Here is a 23130-nt window from a genome sequence, read left to right as displayed (position 1 = left end):
AGGCCCTCAAAGGTGGACCTCACTGTCCGGGCTGAATGATGGGGGTGGAGATGTTCCTTCAGGTATACTGGGCCAAGGCTGTTTAGGGCTTTAAAGGTCAGCACCAACACTTTGAACTGTGCTCAGAAACGTACTGGGAGCCAATGTAGGTCTTTCAGGACTGGTGTTATGTTGTTTTGGCAGCCAAGTATCTGAAAGACCACTTCCTTTCCTTCAGATCACCCTGAGGGGACTCACTTGGTACTTACACCTTCCTCAGAGGTTTTCCGTGGGGTGGCTTGGGAGAGAGCATTCTCTGTGGCAGCCCCAAGTTGTGGAATTCTGTCCGCACAGCAAATGCTGAAGGTGCACCTCTTCACACTGCCCTTTGACACCTGAGATATGTATGTAACACTGCAACTGTTTTTAATTCAGATTTTCAAAATTGTTGTAACCCACCCTGAGATCTGCTGGTAAAGGGTGGATAGTAAGAGTAACAGTAGCAGTAATGAAAATATACAATATCTCAGTGACCATCGGCATCAAAGACTGAGTGTAAACTGCCTTGGGATCGTAACCGACTCACGCTGTTTAAAAAGTGAACAAATAAAGATCGGTCCACAAGGTAATTGAGCAGATGTAAATTGCCTTAAATCAGTTTCAACTAATTACAGTGGGGCTCCCATCAGTTTAAAGTCTGTCTTAATTGATTTGTGGACTGCGCTATAAGCCTTTTAAATCTCCCACCATAAGGAACCCCTTTCACTGTCACTACTCTTTTTCATTCCTCTTTTTAGTACTTAAAAAAAGTTTCATTATATCTTCTTTAAGATGGTGTGACAAGACCCATACAGACTATTCAAATGAATGGATATGTCTCTATTTAGGGGCATTAGGCATATTAAATGCACAATGTTTGGTTTCTTAATCACCCTACCTTTCTGATGACATCCCCCTCCCAGTTTTTCCAGTTTCGCAATGGCTCCAGAACCACTTCCAGATTTCTACTCGCAAATTAAAAACACACCTGATTAAGGCAGCATGTCTAATGTGTATTAACACACATATATCAACAGCTAAATCCTTAAGTGCTGGATCTCACTGTCTCAAATAATATCAAACCCAGAGACATTTAAAAACTGTATGTACATAAAACTGTTGTGGACACACTTGCATGATTCTTGATTTGGTACTTTTCAGCCCTTTAAGCAACACAGCCCCATTCTTAAAATAGGGGAGTGGGGCAGGGGAGCACTGGCACATGACTGACTGTCATCCCATTGAGTTGAGGATCATTTGAGAAGCATGCCCCCCAATTTTCAAGTTTCTGCCTAGATTAGGCTTCCAAATTCAACATGGCTGTCAGGCCACTTCTGACCTCATTTATCAATCGGCTGAGTAATGTTCTGCTGATGGGAGAGAAAAGAAAAGAGAGAGAGCGTAAGTGGAGACGGAGTGTCTCTGAAAACTGAGAGGAGGGCAGGGGGTGGAGAGCAATGGAGACATCTGACCTGGACACTGGGACAGCAGATAAATTAGAAAGAGCATAACCCCACGGAGATGCATGCTCCGGCTCATGCAGCAGGCATTAAGGATGAAATATTTTCAGAGTAACAATTCACCTCTAACTGGAAGGACAGGGACTCGCTGACATTTTGGGCAACGAACACAGCCTGCTGGTGCTCCTCTTGGAGGGATGAGAAGTGAGGAGCAAAAGCAAAAGCAGAAGGATTTATGCAATCCCACTTCCTAAGTTCCAGGTTACACTTACCTTGTTGGTTTAACTCATTTAATAGAGTTGTAGGACTGAGAAGGACCAAAGTAAGAGAAGGACCTGGAACTAAGGACCAAAACGAACACGATGTTGATTAGATCTCCTCATTTAAAAATAAATAAAAAATAAAGCCATTGTGGGGCTCTCTGATTTAGATTGGAACAAGATTTCTGGGAGGTGGGGGTATTTTAAGCCAATTCTGCCTGCAGCGTTTCCCCATTCAAGATCATGCAAACAAGGATTGAAAGGTGATATTACCCCTGCTGGGAGGAAAGACTGCATTGTTTCTGACTCTTTTTTTAGGGAAAGGATTAAGCATATCCCTCCACCTCCCTACAGTGACTCTGCTCTGTTCAGAATGGGAGCTCCTGCCAATTGAGAAGGTCAAAAGAGCCAATCACCATTCTCTCATAGCATGTCTGTTTGGACCTTCTTATTAAACGAATATAAATAGGACATACTTTCACGAAAATTCATTTCAGTTCAATTCTAACCACAGAGACTCCCAGCTCTGCAGCCCCAGTCATGGAAGTGTTTGCTGTGGTGAGGAAGAAGGATGTTTCATTGACTTTGGAGAGGCCATTGAGGAGGATTGTGGACACAATCCTTTACCCCGGAGTTTGCGCAGTCAAGGCTGGTTTAATCAGGCAACTGAGCAGAGTTGGATAGTTCCTCTGTTACTTCCCCAGCACATTTCAGCTGCAGTAGCACAAACCTTACAGCCAGTTTGTTTGCATGCTGCCTTTACCACAAAGACATTGCACTAAAAGTGGTTTACAGAAAAGGAATAAATATGATAATAGTACAGTAGCCATAATATGTAATAAAATTATAATATTGAAACAACAACAACAACTTATTATTTCTTCCCCGCCTAACTGGCTGGGTTTCCCCAGCCACTCTGGGTGGCTTTCAACAGAACATTAAAAACAGAATAAAACATCAAGCATTAAAAATTTCCCTAAATGGGGATGCCTTCAGATGTTTTCTAAAAGTCGGATAGTTGTTTATTTCCTTGACATCTGACAGGAAGGCATTCCATAGGGAAGGGGCCACTACCGAGAAGGCCCTCTGTCTGGTTCCCTGTAAACCTCACTTCTCGCAGTGAGGGAACCGCCAGATGGCCCTCAGTGCTGGACCTCAGTGTCCGGGCTGAACAATGGGGGAGGAGGCGCTCCTTCAGGTATACTGGGCCAAGGCTGTTTATGGCTTTAAAGGTCAGCACCAACACTTTGAATTGTGCTCGGAGATGTTATATATCACTGCAATATATATCACTGCAGTACATATTTGAATAAAACTTGGCAATATGCCATTTAACAATATCCAGTATTGAACAATATACAGTACCCATAACCAATGTGGGATTGTTCCATCAAAATAATGGATTTGAAAGATATGGGTCATCTAGTCCAACCACCCCATTCGATGGTAGGACATGCCATTTCCAAATATTTCTAAAATATTAGTTCAGATTTATGCATTTAATTTATGGATTCATTTATTTAATTTATGAATTGCCTCCTATGAAAATATCTCAAAGTGATTAACAGATAGCGGATAAATGAAGTTTCAGTGGCTGCATTCAGGCTCCCTGTGTGCAGATGTCACTTTGGGTTATTTTCTTCCATGGCGTGAGCTTACCTTTCTTCCAACATGGCTCTTTGATAACACAGACTTGCTTCATCCAAGGCTGATTTCTTTCTTCTCCTCTTTGCCACTCTTCCATTGGGACAGCAGTCTGTCTTTCTAATTGTTTCCCCTGCCCCAAAGTGCTTTGTCTGTTTGTCTGATTAAGCATTTGTCCGGCCTATTATTAGTAGTATAAAAATAACACTAAATGTTTTAGATAACTTCTCCAAGGGAAGGGGAGGTGGCTTCAAGATTGTCAAAGGGCTACCAACCAGCACTGCTCTTTGGCTGCAAACAGGAAAAAACAGGATTTCTCTGATCTGAAACTTTGCATGCCCACCCAAAGTGTAGCGAGTGTGCTGCTGCTCCACCACTGCCCACCCATGAAAATCATGCACACGTGGATACACATACAGTATCTGAGTATATGGAGATGGTATGGTGTGCCATAGACCAGAAGGGGAGGAAGGGGCATAGGGACTGGTGACATGACCCATGTCAGAAGCACTTGAAAGGCAAGAAATGCATTTGGTGAAGACGCTTCCAGATGGCCCAAGAGAGCTCACTGTGCTGCTTGCCAGGCAGGGAAAGTGAGAACAGCCAAGGCACGCCTAAGGCAAAATGTCTTCTCTTTCCCAGCTAATACAGCACACAACCACTTGTGTTACACTGATTGGGTTGCAGGGAGAAAGTGCCAGCCAACATTCTGCCTTCAGGCCCAGGCAAGGCAGACATAAAATATGGGATAGGGGAGAATCAGTGAAGACAGAGTTGTGTCTCCCTTAGCAACTGCCAGCATCCACCTTGGGATGCTTTCCCAACAGTTGGAGAAACACAGACCCAGATAGATGATGGGCAAGCTTTATGGAAGCATGTCCTCCCCATCACCTGAAAATATGGCCTCCCTCTCTTGAGGTTGAAAACAAAGTTGCTGTTGAACTATCTAGAAAGAAGACAAGGGGCATGTGATCATCTACCCTGCAGACAAAACCACTTGGTCATTCCACCTCTCCAGGGGATGCTGGGAGTTGTAGTTTTATGAGGGGGGCTGGGGAACTCTGAGAGAGGCTCCCCAGCATCCATACCGACCTACAGCTCCCAGGATTCTTTGGAGGAAGCCACCACACATATTATACAATAGGTATAAATTTGCTGGATATCTAGGCCCTACAAGAGAGATTTCCCCAGTCCACTGCTCAGTCAATACATCCACACGCTGTTGCCCAATACAGTATCCATTTCTATACAATGGAACTCAGCACCCTCTCTCTGAGAGCAAGACCAACTGAAATCTGATTATGGAATCCCACTTTGCAAGCCCAGCAAGGCACGTGATCTGAGGGAGTTTATGTTAATCCATATTATCCCCAAAGCTGCTCCATTCCTTTGATGTGCTGTGGAAAATAGCAGCATTTAAGTTTTCATGGCATGCGAATGGCGGAAATGTAGATTCTCGTTGGCGCAGCTACTATTTTGAGAGATTGTTAACATCATTGTTATTGGGGGGACATCATTGTCATTGTGGGGGGACAAACATCATTGTCATTGGGCATTGGGGGAGAAAGCAGGGAGAATTGCAAGGTGAAGACAAACAGAATACCAGAGGTGTCACCCAAATGAAGGATTTGGGTCAATTAATAGTCCTGATTTTGACTTATTTGATAAATTTGATACAGCATTTCAGTGAACGTGATATCATCCCAAGATTTTTGATGGAAATAGTTCCACAGGCAAGTCATTCATTGTCTGGCAAATGATTGTCTGGCAAGTCATTCTCTGAATGACTAAATGTGATCAATTGTTTACAACAACGCCTTCCATCCTGATCCCTCGCACATAGACAGAAGAAGTCCTATTGAAGCCTGATTTAAAATTCACCTTTTAATATTTAAATGGCTGTGATTATCAAGCCTGTCATTTAATCATATGGATTAACTAGTGAATGCTTTCAGCTCTGGACAACGTCTAGGAAGGAAAGAAGTGAAGGCAGGTAAAAGGAAATATCACACATCAGCTATCAAATCATTGTATAAAAATATCCCCATTGAAGCTGTTGCAGTGTAGTATGTCAAAGTATTTTCTGGACAAAGGAGATGCTGACAAGTAAGTATTTTAGCTGATGGCTGGCAGCCATTCTACCAAGCCTGTCTCCTAAGCTAAGTGGTCATGTTCTCAGGTCAGTATTAGGGTGGGAACACCCTCAGGGCAGCAGGAAATGGGACTGTGGATTAGTAAGAGTCTCCTATGCTTCTGGTTCAAATGCAGTTACCTTGCTATTCTTAACTTCTGCCTCATTTATTTGTATTCCCTGTTTTTCTGTTTACTCCTTTATCCACCAGAAAGAGATTCTAATGATTTTTAAGGAGATTCTTATTCAGGACATCCAATCACATTCTCAGTATTTATTTGAATTAAAAAAATGTTTTCTGCTTCTATTATTTTCCTCTTGCCCCCTCTCTCTTCAGCTACTGGGTCCTGCTCAGGACAAAATTCCTAAAACACAAGTCTATGGTTAATAGAATACAGCACCTGCCTATTAATCATACTGATTCATGAGGCAGATGTCAAAGTAAACATCACAATGAAAGGATAAAATGAAAGTACTTAGAACAAAGTCAAAAATTAAATCTGGCAAAAAGACACGGCAGGAAAATTAAACTGCATTAGGCGCTGAGGAGAATGCTTTCAATCTCATTCTAAAGATAATTAGGGATGGGATTTGGTGAATGAAGGGAGGAGGGAGAAGAGTGGTGTAGGGGTGAGGTGCCAGAGCTAAAAAGGCCCTGCTCATTGTTGCCACCCAGAAGATGGAAAGAGGAAGATGAGCTCTGCCAGCCATGGATGTAGCCAGGATTTTTGTTGATGGGGGAAGGGGGGCAGGCAGAACCACACTTAGTTAAGTATTTTTATTGATTTATTGATTCATTTAAGGGGGCAGCTGCCCCCCTGACCCTACTTGGCTACCCCCATGCTGCCAGCCATTGGCTCTGGCTCTATCTACTGCTGACCTTCCTGTATTTCACCCTGCAAGACCCACAGGGTGCCACTCACCTTTGCTAATGACCATTTTGGTCAGGGTCTGAAGGAGCTGCAAGCCCTCTCCCTGTGCCTAGGTCAGGACTGTGTGAGAGGTTTGCCTCTGCTATCTTTTTCCATGGAGAATCATTGCTCTGAAGATGCTATTAGCCTCAGTTAGACAAAACTTGCAGGCATAACACTGTGTGCTGACTGTGTTCTTCTAAATAGCAGCTTTGTGGTGTGTCGGTGTGATTTTCAACAGGGAAATCATGTGTGTCGGCTGGGGAAGGTTAACCTCCTCGCAGCCCCAATCCAAGTCTCTACAACTGGTTTTGTAAATTGAAAAAAATAAATAAATTGTGAAATCCATTCATAGAACTCCCATGGCACATCTGATTTGACAGAAGCTCTTTATTTCCTAACCACTGGGAACACTTAAGGGAGGGTGTCAAACTGAGCTCCTGGCTTTTGGTAGTTAATGTTATGTTTGTGCCTGAACTTCAGAACAGAGCAGGGAACTAACACAGTTACATTTGGGGCACATGAACTGGAAAGTGCAGATTCTCATGCTTGCATTGACTGGAATACTCCATCTTACTGGCTCCCCAAAGTTCCCCAGGAGGCCTTTGAAGTCCCACATTCTCCCATCTCATCCCAAAGCAGCCAGCCAGGATATAAACATGTCTCCAGTAATTTTAGTAGTATGGGTTCTTCTGCTCTGGAGGGCAAGGATAACTTTCAGCCAGGATTGGGCCTGGTTCCTCCCCCCACCATCAAGACCTGGGAAGGACTTGGAGGCTTACATTATCCCAATTTTTAACTACAGTATCTCCTCAAAAAGCTCTTCAAAATTCAACCAGGTGCAACGCTTCATTGATGAAAGCTGTACAGGGTTACACCATAAGAGGTTTTGGCCCAATGTTATGATTCCACAGCTGCCCTGAAATCTGGTATTCAGCGTTAATATATCCACAGGAATTTTTATCCCATTTGGTTCATTCTATTTTATTTTATTTTTATTCTGTTAACTTTATCCTATTGATTCAAATGTGTTTTCATTCCCCCAGATGGTCCCCTTTTGCATTTGCTTTTTTACGGAAAAGGCTTGTGCTGGAAGCAATATATAACAAGGCTTCGCTCTGAAATCCAGCAGGACTCTGCCCCACAAGTTTTCATGCGAATGGATTCTCTCCCCTCCCCTTTTAAGACCACGTTTTGAATGCAGAATGGAACAAATAAATGAGAACATGACTCCTGAATGCAGAAAGAAACCCCAAAGGTCAGTTGGGTTATAGGTATGCAGATGACAGGCTATGATTCTGTTGATACAATTGCTTTTCCTGGCCCATTCCACACCTGCTGTTTGCTTTCAAACATTAATAAAAGCTGTTAAAATGCCACTGTATTGACATTCTAGTGCTCGTTTCCTGGGCTGTAGCTCTTTGCCAGGCTTGCTAAATTTCCTGCAGTAAACCTTTCTATGTTGGCGCTTCCTTTTAAAACATTTATTCTCCAAGCATCATTTTGATGTGATGTCATGATTTTGGCTTACACAAAGCTTGGCACTCCCCCTTGTAACCCTAACCCCTCTCCCTTTCAGAGTGTTGGATAGCCGTATTTCCGAAGACAACACCCATTCAGTTAACAAATTAATGTTATTAATTGTGTTGCTGCCACAAAGTGTCCAAGGTGATGTACAATTTCTAACAATTCAGCTAACTTTTAAAAAATGAATTCATGGAGTTTGCTACCACAAGGATGGTAGCAATTTGTGATTTGTATTTCTCCAACGGATGTAATTTTATTGCTGGTTTTATCCTGCTTACCATCATGATAGTTCCCCCCCCCCCCTTAATGTTGGCAGTATAGAATTTTTTTGCAAAGGAAATGTTGGTGGTTCCCAGCTTAGCTGGGTCTTTTAAATGAGAATTAGACAATTCATAGAGGATTGGGCAGTCAATCCTTACTGTTAAATCACATCCCCATATACAGAGACAGCATACCTCTTAGTATTAGATATCTGAGATAAACAACACAACAGGAAAAAGCTGTCCTCTTCATGCTCTGCTTACAAGTCTGCCCAGGGCCATCTCACAGCTCAGTGGAAACAGTATGCTGGGCTGTGTTTGGATCCAGGGTTTTTTATGTTCAGAGTGTGATTTTGCTCCAAGTTCAGGATTTCCGCCTTTACTTCAGTAGCTGGGATTGAGGCAAGAGACTGAGTCACACTGAGGTTCTTTGCAAAGTGGATTACGCAGAGTTTAGCATGTGTCTCCCAAGACTTTGGTACAGTGGTGCCTCGCAAGACGAAATTAATTCGTTCCGCGAGTTTTTTCGTCTTGCGGTTTTTTTCGTCTTGCGAAGCACGGTGTCGGAAAAGTTTTGGAAAAGCTTCAAAAATCACCAAAGTCTTCAAAAACCTCAAAAAAGGCTACCACACCGCGTGCTATGAGTTGCTCCTCGAAGTCAAGTCGCAACTGTATTAACGGTTTTAAGAAAAAGGAAACAAACTTGCAAGATGTTTCCGTCTTGCAAAGCAAGCCCATAGGGAAAATCGTCTTGCAAAGCAACTCAAAAAACCAAAAACCCTTTCGTTTTGCGAGTTTTCCGTCTTGCGAGGCATTCGTCTTGCGAGGTAACACTGTACATGGTCATCATAGTCAAGTGTTTGCTTAACCAGCACCTGGTTCAGAATTCAACTCAATATTATAATACTATATGTGTGGGAGGAACCAAAGCCATGGGCGTAGCCAGGCTTTATGTTAGTGGGGCAGAACCTCAGTTAGTTAAGTATTTTGTATTGATTTACTTGATTTAGAAGGGGCAGCTGCCCCCCTTGGCTACACCCATGCAGAAGGTCCCAGGTTCAATCCCCATTTTAAAAAACAACAACAATGTATTAATTATTAATTAATTAATTAATTACTTTTCACACGAGTCTCAAGGCAATGTACAAACATTCTATCTATTTTCTATCTATCTTATGCTTTTATATGTGTTGGAAGCCACCCAGAGTGGATGGGGTAGAAATAATAAAATTATTATTGTTATCATTATCATTATCATTATTATCATTTTCTATCCACATGCACACATATACAGTGGTACCTCGGGTTAAGAACTTAATTCGTTCTGGAGGTCCGTTCTTAACCTGAAACTGTTCTTAACCTGAGGTACCACTTTAGCTAATGGGGCCTCCCACTGCTGCCGCACCGCCGGAGCACAATTTCTGTTCTCAACCTGAAGCAAAGTTCTTAACCCGAGGTACTATTTCTGGGTTAGCGGAGTCTGTAACCTAAAGCGTGTGTAACCTGAAGTGTCTGTAACCTGAGGTACCACTGTAATTTTAAAACTGTATAAAAAAAACTAAAAATGAGTTTGAAAACAAAGCAAAATAAGGTTCCAAGGCAGAGACCAGCTGGTAAAGCTTGTCAAAACAAAAATGTCCTCACTTGTTTCCAGAAAGTACAGATAGTGGGCACTTTTAGGAATTCTGTATATCAACAGGAATGTTGTTCCAGAAAACAGAGGCAGCCCCACCAAAAGCCCTGCTCTGAGTTGCTCTGGACAGGGCTTCTGATGTTTTAGGAACTCCAATGAGAAATTATGCTGCAAAACACCGTGACCTACTGGTTATCTAAGGGAAAGGGTGATATCTCAAGAAATCTGGTGGCAGCCAGGTAATGGGAAGGACTAAGGCCCTGGAGAGCTGTTGTCAGTTGCAATAGACAGTACTGGCGTGAATGAACAAATTGCTTGACCTGAAGTGTAGAAGAAAATACTGAACAACATAGACCATTGGTTTGACTCATAACAAAACAGCTTCCTATGTGTTTGCTGATTGGCTATTCCTGCAGAAAATTAATTTGAGAGCCCCTGAGGTCAGAGTGTCAGAATAGCACCTGGGAGAGATCAGGGTTCAAACCTCCACTAGGCCAAGAAGCTCACTGGGTGACCTTGGGCCAGTCACTACCTCTCAGCCTAACCTACCGTACCTCACAGGGTTGTTGTGGGGCTTCAAATAGGAAGGGGGAGAACCATGTACATGCCACCTTAAGCTCCTTGGATGCAAAGATGGGATATAAATGCAATAAATAAATGGCTGGAAACTGCAGGAGGGAAGAGTGCTATTGTGGGCCTGCTTGCAAGCTCTCCACAGACATCTGGTTGGCCACTGTGAGAACAGGGCAAATCTTTGGTCTGATCCAGCAGCGTCTTCTTAACATATTGTGACAAGAATCACCAGAGTTTGAGGAGACTAAGAATTCTGCTGACTGTTTCATGTTTGTTGAAACAATTCCATTCAGAAATAAGGACATGATGAACTTGTAGTGCATTCCTGGTTCCTACGTTTCTTTGTTTTTGAAATGTTTCTTAACTGGTGAAGAATGTAGCAGAGGTGGCATCCCCATCTGCTTAAAGATTGTGCTGCCGTGCAGTTGTTAAAGACACAGCAACACCTTTCAAAGCTAAATGCCTTTGTTTTCACAGAAAATCATTCAAACTGGCAATGTTAACATGCGCCTCAATTTGGGAATGTTCCACAAAGTTCTGTCCACAGCTGGAAGGACTATAAGTTTGGGGCATTTCCTGGGAGATATAAATTAGAAGCGTCACCTCCAGCAGTTAGAATCCGTGGGGTCACCAGCTTTATTCCAAAACTGATAGGAGACAAGCAGGAAGTGTTTCTAGTTTGATGAATTAGGTGCATAAAATCCATGAAGAGATAATGAGTGAAGATACCTTTTCCTTTTTTCATGGGGATAATATTTCATGATTTCGGGAGGGAAAGATGGGGTGAAATAATTAGCCATTTGTGATTAACTCTGTTCACGGGTATTCTGTTTCTTTGTTCTGTGATGCTGCCTGGAGCTAATTTTTAAAAAATGATCCAACAACAATAGAAATAATTTCTCTTAATAACTAATGGCTATGTCAAAACCTGGAAATCAAATCAAAATTGTCCAAAAGTGAGACGCAGGTTGAGGATTCCTTCCAGCGCTAGAAAATGAATGCTCACAAAGAAAGTTCTAAAATGATACAAAGCAAGTTTTATTAAGTCTAGTGCCATTGCTATAAAACTGTCTGCTACATGTTTGGGTGTGGCAAAACGAAGTGCGTGATCTTTATCTCACTTCCTCCTGATGCTATAAAAATGGTGGTATTCAGTCATGGTCATTTGGTACCTGAACCAGAAATGTTGACCTTGGTCTTTTCTTCAGCTGGTACTACAAGTTCAGTGAAAGACCCTCAGATCTTTGTCAGGATTAAATATGAGTCCCCCACAATCAAATCAATCAAATCCCCTGGTGTGTTCAGTGCTTGGACTTCAAATCCTTTGGCTGTGTTCCTGGTGGCCTCACCATCCTAAATCCCTCTCCGAGGGTAAGACATGGCAGACTGCCCTTTTTTTATGTGGCCTTTCAGTAGTTTCATCTCCACAGCCATTGAAAACATGTCCCAATGATCTTTTATTTGCCATTTGAGGGTGGGGTTTGGAATCTGCCTCCCTAGCCATGCTTTATACCATTCTGTCCCTCCACAATGCACACAGAGGCCTATCGCTCCTTTGCAAAACTGTTCTGATAAAGCAGTTGATATATATATATATATATATATATATATATATATATATTCAACTTGGAAGCAGGAGCGTCCTTCATTTAGCCATTGAAGAAAATGGGATTGCCACCTGTTCTCTATGCTTGTCAGTGATAAGGCAGAGAAAGAACTCTTTTTAAGCAATGTCTGATTTCTATTTTATTTTTTTACAGGTACTCATTCCTAAGCACAATAGAGTACTTGAGACAAAATGTCTAGCTCCCCGCTCTAGTTTGGTTTTCCACTGGTTATTGTTTAAAATACAGAGATTATGAGGTCAAAACATTCACAGCCAATATTTCCCCTAATGAAAAATGTAGTCAGGCATAAGTCAATGATCAAATCCATATGCTGAGTGTTCCATGCTACAGTGATTTCCACTAGACAGGACTTCAATAAATCTAATTTTGAAAGAAATTATATGCATCTGATGCTGTTGTCTTACCAGCTGCCACCTTTGTGCTACTTTTTCCTCCAGATTTCAATCTCTGTGCCAAATGAACTGATACCACACTGATGGGCATGATAAGAAGGTTAAGACAACCAGAAGCATGATAAGAAATAAAACCCACCAGCAGCTTCACCTGGCAGCATATGTGGGTTACTGAGCCTGTCTCACTTAGTAAATGATGCTACATCAGATCACAAATAGAATGAACCAAGTTATCCTGGTTATGTTATTTACTCGCTTCCATAATGCAAGAATTAGGACTTCCGTGATGAATTTAGCAGCAAGATACCAAGGAGTCAACAGATGTGATTTGTGGTTGTCCTGTGGAACTCAATGCACATTAAGGCACATTGTGAACATTGGTAGAATATCTAGAGTTCATAAAATGCTTGCACAGATAATTAGGATATTTATTCAGTTGTTGGCATCCGTCTGTCTCGGGTTGTGCCTTTGGGGGTGAAGTCAAACCATTGGAGAGTTACAGCACCTGCTGTAGCTGTAGGGACTGATATGGGAGAGACATGTTTTAATGCAGCTGGGGCAGATGAAGGCATCTGGTTGTGCTGATACAGATGTACTGTGGCCTTTCTTCTCTCTGTGCTACTCCCGGCAGTGGTGGACCTTGGGGTCTCAAATTTCAGCAGCGCCCTGTGTGATGCCAAAATTTGGTGCCACTCACCTCTCGCCTTCCATTCTACATCATAGTTCTGGCACCCCTGTGGTGCCCCCAAGGCTCTGTGCCCAGTGCAATGGAACTTGTTGCATTCCCCATAATCCATCTCTGCTCCCAGCAGTCATTTCTCCTCTGCTCACTGCTATGGATGCGCAACTGTCTCCAGGTACTGTGATCTTCTGCAAGGGATTTCCACACAGTGGGGTTGATGTTGCCAGCCTTCACTCCACCTTTGCAGACATCTTTGTAACGCAGAGTTGGTCTACCCATGAGTCCTGTGCCTGAAGCTAGCTCCCTGTAGAGCACATCCTTGGGGATCCATATTTATTATATTTATTATATCATTATGAACTGACAATAAATATTACATAAATGATTGCACGAATGATAAAACTAAAACCCGCTAGCATGCCAGAGTGAGCAAGCAATACAAAAATCTGGTGTTTGGAACTTGGAAAAGACTTCTGAAGCTTAAAAGGAAATGTGCAGGTCAAGAACGTTTGAGGTGGGGATAGGAACAGCATTTTATTCCTGGCTATAGTGCAGCCCTCTAATACCCAGGCTGGACATATCAGAAGCTGAACTGTGCCAAGAAGTCTGGAACAAGAAGGAAAGTTTTCATTCGCAGTGCCTTCCTGGGGAGAGAGAAAGCATTTTGAGTGTTGAGCCACTGAGTGTTCCACTGCTCTCCATAAATGTTTAGTAAATTCTATAACAGGCCACCTATGTCAGTATTTCATGTCTTGTCTGTGTAATCAATAGAACACTTCCATCTGCCATTAAACATATCCTTCCTCCCTTTGCGTGCCATATATCACCCTTTCAAACGCTGCTGCCAGGAAAGAGGACTCAGCCTGGAGTTGGCTGACAGCAGAGCAGCTTTCAAGTCTTGCAAAATAATTTGATTTGTTAATGATAATGATGTCCTTGTTGACAGAATCTAGCAGCAATACATAAACCACAATTTTTTTTTGTTTCGGATTCCACATTATTAGAAATCTTTGAATAAGTCACTTATAAATTGCACACTGAGATGGATTACCCAACGGAGCAGGGTCAGGAAGATTTGGAAGCATGTGGGGAATATTATGCTCCATGCAGCTGTCCTGCAATGGTGTGTGTGTTTGTGTGTGCTGCACTCTTTAGATGGTCTTTACTTCATTTCTTTCAACCTGTAGTAAGCCAGACTGGCTGCATTTGGGGCCCTCCTGTGCTCCTGGTGGTACAACTGTGGAAGATTCTGGCAGTACTAAAACCTAAGCCTACTTCTCCAATTTAAGGCAAGCCTCATTACTGTAAATGATAGTATACATGCATTCCCATTTTTGTTTGTTTTTTGGTCTTGGTGAGATCCATTGAGCCACACAAACGTGAAGAAAATCTATGGGGAAATGGTGAATTTATAAATATATGTGTCACCATAGCACCCTCCATATATACCAGGTAAAGTTATAGCTGATGTAGCCTTTCAGAGGAATGAGCAAGAGTCTAAGGCTGCAGTACTGAACTAGGGAGGAAGCTCAATCGAACAATTTGGAACTTCATTCAGAGAAAAACGTACACAAAGTTGCACTGCATGAAGATGAATGTTGCATGGTTTTAAACCAGGCACAGGCAAACTCCAGCCCTCCACATGTTTGGGACTACAATTCCCACCATCCCTGGCCACTGGTCCTGTTAGCTAGGGATGATGGGTGTTGTAGTCCCAAACACCTGGAGGGCCAGAGTTTGCCTATGCCTGTTTTAACCAATCAAATTTGGGGTGATTAAATAAGTCAGACCCATGATTTATCTCAGTCTGACCTCAGTTCTGCTTCTCACTTCAAAGCATAGGGGCTGGGTTGGCTTTGCTGTATCTCTTGGCACCTTTGTTATGTTCCTTTGCACATGATTCAGATTTTGGGCTGTGTATCAGGGGGACATAGTGAGGTAATGACCTTTACAAGCTGTCAATGTTTCCCTTTTTTAAAGGGAAATTCCCTTATTCCGAATAGGATTCCTTGCAAGAAAAGGGAAAAGTTGACAGCTATGGACCTTTCCCAAGGCCCCTAGCAAATTATCAGAATGAGTAAAAATGGCTACTTGGTCCACTTGCAATTAGCAGAATTTGGCGCTGCAATGGATGCACCCCAGATTTAGCAACGCCCCCTCCCACTGAAACATAGAGTTGGAAGGGGCCACAATGATAATCTAGTCTGATCTCCTGCAGTGCAGCAAACTTTCACCCAACATAGGGCTTGAACCCACGACCATGAGAATAAGAGTCACATGCTCTACCAACTGACTGACCTCCAGAATGTACGAGATTCATCCTCCTGAAGTCCCTGCCTTCAAAGCAACCAGCTGAGGCTCCATCTGCATGAACTGCCATTCTACCTTTTGATCGCAACTCACGGCAGTTCTTCTCTTCTTATTGGCAGCCTCCTCTCATAAGAATTTAAGAATAGCCTGCTGGAACAGGCTCATGTCCTGTCTAGCCCAGCATCCTTTCCTCACAGAGAACAACCAGATGCCTGTGGGAAACCGGGGAGAAGAACATGAGCACACGAACACTCTCCCCTCCTGTGGTTTCCAGCAACTGGTACTCGGAAGCATTGTTGCTTCCAGCTCATCATCACACCAAGCTATAACTATTTGTTCTTGGCCAACTTGGACCATAGCTGGAAAAGGGGTTCATTGGTCCATCTGGTGCTCTCACGATGAGTCTCTCATTCCCTCCACACACAATGACCAGATTTGGCCCAGGGACCTCCAGCTGTTGATTCCTGATTCCTGAGGAAACGATACCCATCTTACTCTCCTCGTTGTTCCTTAGGCTAGACAGCCATGGCTCTACCTCACAGATTGTTCTTCATCCAGAACGTTTGCGGTCTCCTGGGTCTTTGCTGTTTGCCTGTCGCTCCCTTTCCCCTGCCATTCTGTGCCCCCACCCTCCATTCCATTCCACCAGCTGCAAAGCAATTTTGAAATCAATATTTTTCTCCTCCAGATTGTAATTGTGTTTTAGGTGAATTAGGCTATAGATCAGGGTGGGATTAGTTTATAGATCAGCGTCTGGGCTGGATGCAGCTGATGTACACACACATTAGCTCCCCCCTCCATCTGTTTGGCCAGTGTCAGCATATGCAAGCCTATCCAGCCACATTGGGTGGGCGGAGAGGGAGGAGAGCAAGCGAGATTTAGCAGGCAGAAATCCCCCAAACATAAGACACTTTTGGTGCTCTGTGTGAGAGGGGGTATTTGCTTTATGAGTCTCCGTGGAGCTCGAGGGTTCTGAAATAAGGACATTTCTTCAAAGTAAGTGACATATAATAGTCCTGAGAGTAAAACAAGGAAGACTGGAGAAATGTAAAAGCTGTGGGGAACTGGGAACATAGGAGGGAGGGAGGAGGCAAATGGCTACCAGCTCTGTAGCATAAAAGGAGAAAAAGAGCCTGGTCTCCTTCACCCACCTCTGTAGATGCGGCCACCACCATTTTCTCCATCTGTCTTGGAGAAACTAGAATCTATCTTCAGTTTGGCATTTACCACCAGAGCCTCCAGTGGCTATTATGGACATTAGCAGGTGAAGCCTATAGCTCATGGATTCTCATTTCGATAGGGTTTAGGAAACCACTGAAATAGCTGAGTTGTGGTTTTTTTAGTGTGTGTTTTTTAAAACAAACAAACAAACAAACAAACAAACTTGCCTTTGAAATCCCGGTAAAGTCTTGGAAAATCCGAATGTATGACAGCCTTAATTTTGGGGAAGAAACTATGAAGAGCAAAAACTATGAAGAAACCTCTTGAGAACTATAGCTCTATAGGTGCAGGTCCACCAGCTTCTTTCATAGTGGCTCATCACTGATGCACAGCCACTGCATAGTATCTGTGCTGAGGGTTCCTTTTGCATCAGCTGTGTGTCAATGCTTAATCAACTGGGCTAGATTAAGAACATTAGAGGCCCTAAACTCTGAAAAAATTATGTTTTCCCCCCATATGTCATTCAAAATAAAAAGAATACTAAACCATAAAATAAAAACTTATTTTCCAAAATGACACAAAACTCACATGTCTGCTGAAATTAAAATAGCTTCTTTCCAGATCTATGACTGTGCAACCATTTCATCGATTTATCTTTCTCCCCTAAAAAAACCCAGGCATTTCTGATTTATGTTTGCTTTTAAGTCTCAAAGCGACCTGTCGGTGAATGATAACATCTTGCCCAGGCCGTCCAGTGAGCTTCAGAGGCAAACGGAGACTTGCCCATGCCCTCCACTGCCCCTTCATTCTCACCTACCAAGGCTTCAGCAGAGCTGCTGAACAGTCTTGGCCAAGCTGAGTGCTCTACTTCCCTTCCCTTTGGCCTTTCAAAGCCCTTCATTCTGCCCCCTCCACTCCTATCCGGGCCTTGGATGAACCTAATGCTGGCATCTCCCCAATCCAACCCCTGTTGAGTTGCCTGATGTCCCTTGTTTTAAGAGATGTCCTATATTTCAGAACATCAGCGTTTCATAAAATGTAATGGGCACCCTTTATTTACGGAAAGCAGCTCCATAGAATTCCCTGAAACAACCACCACGTCTATTAAATTTTGAATGGATACCCGTAGGCTCACGGCATGCTGGCACACAGGCTTCCTTGAAGCTTTTCTCTTCAGTCCTCCTGTCCCGTGCCCACCCCCCGCCCACTCTCCCCACTATCTCTTCCCTCTTTTGGCACCAGGGCAACACAGGCTGATTTACTCTAATTAATGATGCCACCTGGGTTGGATTTCATTAGCTTCAATTTACATAACTGACTGGCTCTCCTCAGCCCAAGGCCTCAGGCCCTCCATGGATCTGCCATCCTGCCAGCGGTTAAGGATGATTCTCCATAGGCCTGACTTCTATCCCAACATGGCCAATCCTCTCCTTTTCCATTAGGCCTCATGTAGCTTAAATGAGGCACTGCCTACGCAGAATGCCAATCCCGACCACTAGCTGAGAAAAACAGTTTCCCTCCTTTAGCTTCAATGCACCTTCTGCTTTCTATAATTAGTAGTGTTCAGGTCTGCCACTTCAGGGGCTTCCCTTTAAATAACCCTCTCCCTCCCTTTTCTCTTGAACAGGGCACGCAGAGAAGATAAACTGCAGCTAAAATAAGCCGCTCTGTTTAAATCTGAGCAGCCATGCATGACATATCAGAAGTTAGGAGTCATGTGTGCAACAGAGGCTGTGCTCCAGCTCATTTTGCTTTGATGATAAAATCTAGTGTGTCCCCATCACCACCACAGTAAGGTTTCTTTTCTTTCTTTTAACAAGTATTGAGCTATTTCAAGGAAGGGAGAGTTTCCCTCCAACAAGTGATATGGGTAGCAAGGCTAGAAAGGTTATGGGGAAGAGTTTCCTAGATAAGGGATGTCCATTTCCCTTTCTTTCCCTCAGCCTCCGCCATTTATTTTCTGAAGAACTCCTTTGACATGGAGCCACAGTTATTTGACGAGATGAAATATCGATGGAGCTCAACAAAATGCTGCTCCCTTGGTAAATGGATAGTGAGGCAATGACATGACTTGTCCCTGGCATTCTGCTCCAACTTTCCGAAACAACCCTCTCTTCGTCTGCCGTTCTCCATATGCAGCTAGGAAAGATACTGGGCCAGGATTTCAGAGATCAGTTACACCCGTAAATCAGTCAGGACAGATAGCAAGCTCGGTTTCACCCCTCATAAATCCAGGGTGATTCCAAAGGAGTCAGTGGAGTTATTTTGGATTTACACCTGGTGTAATGAGGATTTGGAATCTGAGATCCAGGACTAGAGCTTTGAAAAGGGAGGTCACTCTAAAATGAGGCATGGTGTGTTGGAGAACAGAATCTGAGTGTCAGGTCCTTTTTAGATCAATGGGTCTAGACCCAGCATAGCTTGTAGCAGATTAAAGTCTGTGTCTCAGGTTCTCTTAGTCTGATTGTTCCAACTTGTCATTATCATAAACTTTTGTTGCACTAGCAAGAGGCCATGGCATCACCCAAAAACATCAACAGCCACTAAATATATGGTAGAACCACAGCCAAAAATTGCTCCTAGTGTAAACCAAACAGTTTCAGTTGGTTTTTCCTCTTTGCTTACCCCTAGTTTGACTGAGATTAGAACCTGGGAGTCCATTCCAATGGGCTCAGGTCACAGGAACATAGGAATCTGCCTGATGCTGAGCCGGATTACTGGTCCACCAAGTCTTCATTTGCATGGACTGGAAACAGTCTCCAGGGTCTCAGACTGAAATCTTTCCTATCCCCACCTAGAGATGCTGAGGATTGAACCTGGGGCATTTTGATTGCAATGTATGTGCTCTGCCACCGAGCTATGACCCTTCATAATGACAACTAGCGTAAGTGCTCGTGTTCTGATATGCAGACCAGAATTCACTAGACTAGAGCGATCCGGTGGCTGAGGTGCTAGACTGGTCCCACTTCAGCCATGAGTTCATAGGCTGACCATGGGCAAGCTGCTGTTGCTAATGCCACACCCCCACCATACATTTAATGCCACATCCCCACCACACATGGCTCCCCCCCAAGGAATCCTGGGAATTGTAGGTTACCCCTTACAGAGCTACAATTCCCAAACCCTTAACAAACTACAGCTCCTTGGATTATTGGGGGAGAATCCATGTGCTTTAAATGTGTGGTGTCATATGACTCATTTTTCCCTTGGCAAATTGTGTCCTTTTAAACAGGATTGCTGTGAAGATGAACAAGACAAGGAATGGAATGGGCTACCTTTGGAAAATAGTGATCTGATAATCTGAATACATACGTAATTATAGCGATCAATTTCTTAAGATTCGCCGCCTGCCGGTAAAAAACACAATGGTTTACTGTTTTCTATGGGTCTGCTCCAGTTTTACATATAGTGCTTGTAACTGTTCAGATGGATGCATATTTATGAATAAATGCATGTGAGTCTGTGTGTATGCCTGTGCCATTATGAAAATTATCAGAGCAAACCGCCTGTTATTATTTAGTGCAATTTACTCGTCTCCCATTGGATTCTTTCATCCATGCACAAGGAAGCCATGTGGAACTAAACCAAATAGAGGATTACACAACTTCAGCAGGCAGTGGAAAGTGAGGAGGCAGTTGAGTGAGGCCAAGCCCTGCAATGAGCAGGGGGGAAAGGGGGGGATGACAAACTCAGTGATGTGCTTGTATTTAAAATGCTGATGATGGATGAGTGTCATCCTGCAGCAGAGGCAGAGAGGGAAGAAGAACAGGGAGAAGGGAGCAAATCCAAACACAGAGGCTGTGCCAGAGCTGCGTTTGACATCTGCACTGATCCTCATCTGTCTGTGATGATTCGTTGAGAGAAGATAGAGTATAACCTGACAGTATGCAGAGGATGTACAATTTTTGAGGAGGAAGAAGCAAAATGAAGTTTTCTCTGTTTTCAAGGCAAGCAATCTGAGGTCAGTTCAGGAGTGGAATATGGAGCTTACGAAACTGCAGATAAATCCAGACAAAACAGAGGAACTGTGAGTCCAGAACACTGATCTAGGTGAGGTGGTTCAACCTGGATGAGGTTGCACTGCTCTTCAGATAGGTGGTATTTAACCTCCAGAGTATTCAATGATCCATCACTTTCTCCAGATGCTCAGATGGCCACAGTTGCTAGGAGGAGTGCCTTTTGTTATGTACTGAGTTGAATAGGATCCAAACTGTAGCAGTCTGATTGGTCCTAGAACAATAGGATCCAAAAGGCAGCAGTCTGATTGGTCCTAGAACAATAGGATTCAGAATGCAGCAGTCTGATTGGTCCTAGAACAATGCAGCAGTATGATTGGTTGGCAGGAACCACCCAATCCTGCTCCAGATAGAAGTGAATCCACAACCAGATTGGCTTACAGTAGAATTCCAGAATTAGCCAATCATGTGCAGCCCATTGTGTAAATAATGTATATAAAGCAGATACTGTGAGGGGACATTTATTCATTCCTCCTCACCACTATGAGCTGAATAAAGAGCATGAAATCACTTTGCGACTCTGAGTATATTTCACTGGCGACGAAGGTGGGATCCCGCTGAGCTGACTGCCACACACAGCACCGCAGCACCGCCAACTGCCGCACCGCTGCCTCGCACCGTGTATCCAGGCTTCAGCTCCGGGGCACAAGGAACTCAGAATGGCAGCCAACAGCAGCTTCTCGCCATTCAACCCAGCATCTGGAGACTGGGAAGCGTACGCCTCCCGTTTCACCTTCCTCCTAGAAGCCAAAGGGGTCACCGACGAAGAAGACGCCAAGAAGAGGGCGATATTCTTCAGCGTCTGCGGAGAGGAGACGTTTGAAATCGCCCGGGCTCTCCTTGCGCCTGAAGACGTCGCTACTGTTCCATACAAAACAATAATGGAACAGCTGAAGGGGCACTTTTCGCCGCAGCCCTCAGTGGTGGCTCGTCGAAATGCCTTCTACGCAAAGCGGCAAGCCCCTGGGGAAACCATAACTGGGTTTGTGACCTCTCTCCGCCAAGCCGCCCGGTTCTGCAACTTCTCAGAGCTGGAGAACATGCTTCGTGACCGCCTCGTCGGTGGCCTGAAGGATGAGAAGCTGCAACGACGCCTCTACGCTAAGAAGGACCTAACGTTCCAGGTCGCTCTGGAGGAGGCCCTGGCAACAGAAGCTGCCGAGAGGTCGACCCAAGAGGCACGGCCGAGCCTGCCATCCCAACCGAGGGTCCACCATGAAGACCTCACCGACGACTCAGGATCCGACAGGGAGGAGGTGCACCGAGTACAGCAGCGCACTCAAGCAGCGCACAGACCACAGCTGCCTCGACGAGAAGGAGGGAACTGCGCAAGCTGCGGGGAGAGTCACGAGAGGAGGACCTGCCGTTTCCGCAACGCAGAGTGCAGGCAGTGCAGAAAATCGGGACACATCGCCCGGGTGTGTCGGGCTCGGCCCACCCAACACCAGGCATCAGATGACCAATCCAAGAGCCCCAGGTCCCGGGGCCCAACGCACCAAGGCAACTCGACGGAGCTCACGGACTTCCAGGTATACCAGTTGCCCCACCCCAACGTAGAGAAAATTTATGTAGAGGTACAGATAGAGGGGGCCCCATGCCGCATGGAGCTTGACACGGGTTCAACTCTATCCATAATCTCGGCAAGGACCTTAAGGAAACTGTGTCCCACTGGGGGTCCCAAACTCAGGCCGGCCCCATTCACCCTCCGGGACTTCCAGAAACGTAAGGTCCCCACAATGGGGGTGGGGACCTTCAGGGTGCAATACCTAGGGCGGACGCGGCAACTGGACTTGCTTGTGGTCAAGGGCCCCTACATTAGCTTACTGGGATTGGCATGGTTTGGACCACTGGGGCTAGCTGTCACCGGGGTGAACCACACTAGCTTACAAGTGGACGTGGACGCCATATGCAAGGAATTTCCAGGGGTTTTCGATGGGAAATTGGGACAGTATACGGGCCCCCCCATTGCGCTACAGCTTGACCCCGCAGTACGACCGGTCAGGCTCAAGGCCCGCCGGGTCCCGTTCGCCTTGAAACCCCGTATAGACGAGGAATTGGACCGACTCGTAGAGCAAGGAGTGCTGGAGCCGGTGCCTAATGCTCCCTGGGAAACCCCAATCGTCACACCCGTCAAGCCTAATGGTTCGGTCCGCATCTGCGCAGACTACAAATGTACCATAAACAAGGCCCTCACGGCCCACGCATACCCAGTGCCAGTGGTCAGCCATGTCCTTGCCACCCTGGCTGGGTCGAAAATTTTTGGCAAGCTGGACTTGGCCCAAGCATATCAACAGCTGCCAGTAGATGAGGGCACAGCAGAGGCACAGACGATTGTGACGCACAGAGGAGCGTTCAGGGTAAAGCGGCTGCAATTCGGTGTCAGCGTGGCACCAGGCATATTCCAGAATATAATGGACTCTCTCCTTAAAGGGATTCCTGGCGTCACCCCCTTCTTCGATGATGTGTTGATTGCCGGCCCCACACCAGAGGAGTTTGAGGACCGCCTCCGCACCGTTCTGCACCG

General features: G+C 44.6%; 1 long non-coding RNA gene across 1 annotated transcript in view; it reads left to right on the top strand.

Moving 5' to 3' along the window:
• The window catches only part of LOC308477797, a 69860-nt gene that overhangs the window by 36695 nt on the left and 10035 nt on the right, over positions 1-23130 (top strand). The window contains exon 2 of the long non-coding RNA XR_013986708.1: positions 7471-7682. This is a non-coding gene — a long non-coding RNA (uncharacterized lncRNA). The remainder of the gene's footprint in view (positions 1-7470; positions 7683-23130) is intronic.

This window comes from Podarcis pityusensis (genome assembly GCF_964106645.2).
Source record: "Podarcis pityusensis genome assembly, chromosome: 5".
In the NCBI taxonomy this organism is placed as follows: Eukaryota; Metazoa; Chordata; class Lepidosauria; order Squamata; family Lacertidae; genus Podarcis; species Podarcis pityusensis.
The sequence above is the reverse complement of the archived record's forward strand: the minus strand, read 5'-3'. Positions and strand labels throughout refer to the sequence as shown.